Source organism: Echinops telfairi, unplaced genomic scaffold (genome assembly GCF_000313985.2).
Source record: "Echinops telfairi isolate 266 unplaced genomic scaffold, ASM31398v2 ScPeMD7_7469;HRSCAF=8507_1, whole genome shotgun sequence".
In the NCBI taxonomy this organism is placed as follows: domain Eukaryota; kingdom Metazoa; phylum Chordata; class Mammalia; order Afrosoricida; family Tenrecidae; genus Echinops; species Echinops telfairi.
The window spans coordinates 25,791,231-25,797,209 of record NW_022111373.1 but is presented as its reverse complement, the minus strand read 5'-3'; the positions used below and the strand labels follow the sequence as shown (position 1 = coordinate 25,797,209).

General features: G+C 38.5%; 1 non-coding gene across 1 annotated transcript; it reads left to right on the top strand.

Moving 5' to 3' along the window:
* Positions 1-5,014: 5,014 nt before the first annotated feature.
* On the top strand, positions 5,015-5,121 carry LOC115873818. Its single transcript, XR_004048603.1, has one exon. It is a non-coding gene; the product is annotated as a U6 spliceosomal RNA (small nuclear RNA).
* Positions 5,122-5,979: the final 858 nt, after the last annotated feature.

Sequence of the window (5,979 nt, the reverse complement as noted above, 5' to 3'; positions counted from 1 at the left end):
CATTTCTTATTAGGGTTTCCTTTCTTTAAAGCAATTCAGTGCTGCCTAGAAACTCTTTTGTATTATTTCGAGACAATGAATGGTCACACTAGCAGTCATGATCTTACAGGTAAAAGTTCCTCCCAAACTTCTCACTTCACAAAATCTCTTCCATCAGAAGGAAGAAATGGAGAAAATCACTTACTCTGTGCTTAGTAAAGCACATATTTTAAGTGTCAGCATCACAATGCCCGAACATGTTCGCATGATATGTGGTGACAGCCAAGTCAGAGCTAAATATTTTCCTTCTTAGAAATTGCCGATTGATTTTCCTTTCAGTGTAAGAATGTGCACCTTATATATAAAGCCCAGCAATTCCAATGTAATTAAAACACATCCATTACCTTATACGAATCCAGTGACACACAATATTAGTTTAAATAGGCAAATAGACTCTAAAAAAATCCTTTCAAATACCAATGGGAACTAATTTACTGTAATTATTTGATAGTGATCAGGATTCCCCCAAAACAAAATAGCTTCCATTTTTGTGATCAATAGGGTATTCTTCTTTGACACATTAAAAGTAGCTGTTATTAAGTAAAACAACCATAGTAAGTTGAGAGCAACAATCTGAAAATATTTGTTATGTCATATTAAGAGACTTAAAACAATTGAAGGGGCTGTTACTCAGTCCAGTGAACATACTTGAGTGTGATGCCAATATATCTATTTCTGTATGTATCCTTTCACATTTCAAGCACTGTTTCAGTTGCAGTTTTATGTTTTGTAATCATTTGAGCCTTGACTTCTAACCTCAACCTTTCTTCGCAGCGAGTGCCTTCTCCCACAGAAGTCCATCCATTATCCAACCACTTCTCCAAAAACTATGTTGTAAAAAAGCTCCAGAGGCCTTAAAGCATGGCCAGATTAATTTTCAGGTATAAAATAAAAAAACTGATGACTGACCATAAAATGACTTCAGTGAAAGCCTCACTTCCTTCGGCTAATATAGAGACGGAATACTGGTACCCCAAAGTCATGGATTATCTACTGGTTAGTTGATAGCATTTACATAATAGAACTTTTTAGTGAAAACTATGAGGTTCTGGATTCTCTTGAAAAATCCTCAGGTCTTTATAACAGGCTAGAGCACGCCAGTCATAACCAAGTTATCATAGCTGACTATTTCCTTTAGACTCGCTTCTCTCCTGAAGATTCCTCAGCTGTAGTACTTCACTTATTTACAGTTTCTCTAGACATTGTGGGGAAATGTCAAGTCCTTAAGGAGTGGCATTGCTCCGTGTCACAATGTCAGTCTCTCTGTGAAGGCTAACATTTTAAGTTGGCCTGTTTATCATAATACATTAATATAAATGTGCTTTTCAGACCCTCTAAACAACTCTATTTAATATCAACCCTCACTAGAATATATTTGGGAAATTTATGGCATAATGGGTTAAGCACTAGAATGATAACTGCGAGGTCGGTGGTTCAAACAAACCAGCTGCTCTGACGCAGAAAGAGGAAGCTGTCTACTTTGGTAAGGATTTACAGTCTTGAAAACCTCTCCTATGTAAGTCATAGGATTTATGCCAACTAGAAATTCCTAGCGAGGGGTGGAGTCAAATGTGTCAATCAAGTCACAGCCTGATGTGGTCTCCCCCACAGTCCCCTCTCTCTATACTGGTCTTCCTTCATGTTGGCCATGTCATATTCCCACCAACAGTGTTGCCACATGATTGCAGCCACCAGCCTGCGATCTTCCTGTATTCTGCACTGTTGCATGTGGTTGTGTGTGTCTGACTAGAGACCTATGGACTAGTATTGGACTTAGAGAGGAGTTGGACTGGGCTGAAATTCTTCCTTGATATATAATTACCTCTTGATATAACGCTCTTTTTTGAACATATATGCGTTTTACTGGATTTGTTTCTCACGTCAACCTGGCCTAACATAGCTAAGGAGCAGCTCAACTCTGCCTTACAATCCGACGTTTCTAAGAGTTCAAACCCCCTTCATGGCGGTGCTCATTACAGTTGAGTCTTTCTTCTTTAAAAAATAACATTTAAAACATTATAAATTAGGTGGAGATTTACATTTCAGGTCATCAAATTTGTATTCCACAGTTTAAACTACTAATTAATCCACCCAATAACTGACCCTCCCCCAGCCTTTTGACTTCTTTTCACCCTTTTGTGGAAAATTAGGTTTCATTGATCAAAGTTAGCATCCTTCAACAGTGTAGACCATTGCTTCATCTTCCCCTCCCCCGGACTTGACACTCTCCATGTGTGTTCCCTTTGGTATGAAAGTCTTTATATTTTCCCTCATAACAGTGGTATTCTATAATATTTGTCCTTTAGTGAATGACAAATTCCACAAAGCATAATGTTCTTCAGGTCGTTCCATGTCATAAAGTGCTTCACAGTGCCCTCCATTATTTTGGGGGGCTGCATGTTATTCCATTGTACAAATGGGCCAGAATTTCCTTATTCTTTCATCTACTGATGGGAATTTAGGTGTTTATACCCTCCTGACACTATGGACATTGCTGCACTAACCATGGTGTGCCTATGTCTATTCATGCTATCACTCCTGCTTCTTTAACAGCAATCAGAGGGGTTACTGGAATGTATAGAATTTTGATTCCTAGTTGTTTGAAGTAATGCCATATAGATTTCCACAGTAGTTGGGCATATTTACAATTTCAGCAGCAGTGTATGAGTCCCATTTCTTCTGAAGCCTCTTCTGTGTTGGTTAATTATTGTTTGTTTGTTTTACATTTTTCTGCCATTGACTCTATATGCCTTGCTACCTTGATTTGCATCTCCTGGATGGCTAGTGATAGTGAGCGTTTCTTCCCACATTTGTTGTCCACCTGGGTGTCATCTTTGCTCATGACTGTTAACTCTTGGGGTGAAAAACATTAATCTCAATGATGTAAGTACCCAGATAATCTTCTCTCAGTAATAAACAATATAGTTCATTATAATATCAATTGCCAATTAAAATTTACCAGTTGTGTAATGGAGTCACCAATATGCCTGAATTATCGTAGAGAATTCCCTCACAGTCCCATATGCGAGGAGGTGCTAAAGAAAAACAAAAACAGATTCTTTTCCCAAAGCTATGTATTTAGTTTTTTTTCCAAACTACCTTATCACTTTCAAAGTACTCTCCATAACACTTAATACATTTGTCAAATCTCTGATTTCATTCTTGAAAACATTTTTCAAACTCATCTGTTTGGATGGCTGACAGTAATCCCTCCTTCATTTTTTCTTCACCTCTTCTACGTTGTCAAATTGCTGTTCTTTCATGTCCCTCTTCATTTGCAGAAACAAAAAAGTCTCATGGAGAGTGGTCAGGTGAGTAAGGTGCATGGAGCAAGAGAGACATGCTGTTTGCCCTAACCTGGCACACTGAGACGGCTGTGTGAGCAGGTGCATTGTCGTGGCGGCAAAACCAGCCCCCCTCCCCACCCGTCTGCCACAAATCAGGCCTATTTTGTCACACACTGTTAAACAACCTTTTCAGAACCTCCAGAAAGAAAGCTTGATTAACAATCTGACCTGGTGGGACAAATTGCAAAAGCACTATCTCCCTCACATCAGAGAAACAAATGGGCATTTTCTTGATCTTTGGTTTCTCCTAACGAACTTGTTTGGGGCAAGGTGTTGATAGTGTCTTCCACTGGCTTGATTGATGTTTGCTTTCAGGGTTGTAAGAATAGCACCATGTCTCATCACCAGTAATGACCATGGAAAAAAAAAGTCTGGCTTGCTTCGAAGCTTGTCTTTCTAAGCACAGTCTGTTTCCACTCGACTCTCTTTTTCCTGGTCAGTCAAAACCTGAGGCACAAATTTCACAGACACCCTTCTCATTCCCAAATCTTCCATTAAAATTCATTGAACCAAGCTCCAAAATAGTCCAGATAAATTCCCCGTCTCTTCAATGGTCGGTCGACATTTTTGTCCATTTGGGAAGTTTAGAGAAGTCCAGAAAAAGTTTTGTCATCATTTGACATTTCACATTTTTTGAAACTTGGCATTTTTTGAAACAAGAAAACCACTCCTTCATTTGAATTTCCCCCATAGCGCTGTCTTTGTAAGCTGTGTTCAACATCATAACAATTTCTGTGGCATTCTTCCCAAGCAGGGACTTTCACAGCCTCACGCTGTTCTCTTAAATCAGCCATTGCAAAAAACGAGGTTCAAGCAAAACTGCTTTTACAAAACAATTTGCTGTGAAGAGAGAGACCTTCCTAGGTGACGACATGGTGCACTGACTCGGAGAGTGTTGCTCAAACCTAAATCAGAGGGAACAATGCTTGCTAAGAAGGCTTGGCCAAGCGGAGCTTTTTTCCGTTTTTATTTTTTGGGGGAGTATCCCCTCAAACAGTCATCTTAATCAATGATGCAGGAAATCAAAAGGCTTTCCATATGCTATTGAAGCAGCACCTCACATCTTCAACAGGCTAATCAGTGATCACTGACAGGGAGAACATCAGCAACCCATAATTTGGTTTCTTGTTGAGGTGAGTGTTTCTAAGCTATTGAGAGAAGAAGAAATTACAGAGGTTATTATTTCAAAAATCATTACATCGATGTACCTTGTGATTTTGCACTGGTCCTGTTGTGTATGTGCTATGATACCAAGTTAACAGTTCCATATTGATAATTTTTATTACACAGCAAATCATGCATGGACTTTCAGGGCAGGAAACATTAGTTTGACTCCTGATGTGTTTATTTTTTTGGCTGCATTATCTTTGGCATTAACTCAATATCCTGGAGTTTCATCTCTAAAAACAGATAGAGTACTGTTGGTTTCGAGTTAATAGACTGATGTCAAGTAGTGAACATAGAAACTTGATAAAGTACCTGGAACTCAGCAATGATTTAATAAACTGGTCTTCTCCATTTACCAACATCTGTAAAAATAAATAAACAAATAATAAAATAAATGCTGCTCTTGTCCTTTGATTTCCAGGATGTTCTTGCCAAATTCCTTTATAAAAGCACCATCTGCTGTGCTCGCTTCGGCAGCACATATACTAAAATTGGAACGATACAGAGAAGATTAGCATGGCCCCTGCGCAAGGATGACACGCAAATTCGTGAAGCGTTCCATATTTTTTTTATAAACTATCAAGGGCTCATGTGGGAGGGGGGAGCGGGGAGGGAGGGGAAAAATGAGGACCTAATGTCGGGGGTTTAAATGGAGAGAAAATGTTTTGAGAAACGATGTACAAATGCGCATTACACAATTGATGTGTGTATGGATTGTGATAAGAGTTGTATGAGCCCCTAATAAAATGTTTTTAAAAAAAAAAAAAGCACCATCTGCATATATTAAAATGAAGCTGTCTCATAAAAGAACTTATTGATAGATTGTACCTGAAAAAAGTAGCCTAACGTAAATTTTAAGCAATGAAAGGAACACACTGCCTCAAGTAGATACATGGTTTGGCAATGATTGACCCAGACCTAAATTACCTGACTAGAGACAAGTTTATCTCTCTCCAGGTCATAGGGCCACTACCTCATTATTGACACCTATCTTAGGTAGGCTTAACACTCAAGGTCTACAAATTTCTGGCACCCATACCAGATACTCTGTGTGTTCTCATTTATGGTCAATAATAAATAAGTGTTGTAATTTTTTCAACGTCTGTATATAAGACTCAGAATTAAGTTTACATGGCTAAATTAGACTGAATTGCATTATAAACCCAGTGTATATAGAGGATAAAATCAAAGTAGGATCTAGTCTCATCTATGTTGGAAGGGGATTTTATTCAATCTAACCTCATGGCTGATAAAGTTGAGGTTCTATTAAAAACTTGAAAAGAAACAAAGAATCAACAGAGGATAACAACAATTAGCTAGTAAAAACGCTGGTTCAACACCATGTACAAAAAACAAAAAAGCTCATTGTCATCCAGTCCATACAGACTCAGAGTGACTTCCTGTGGTTTTCCAAGACTGTAACTAT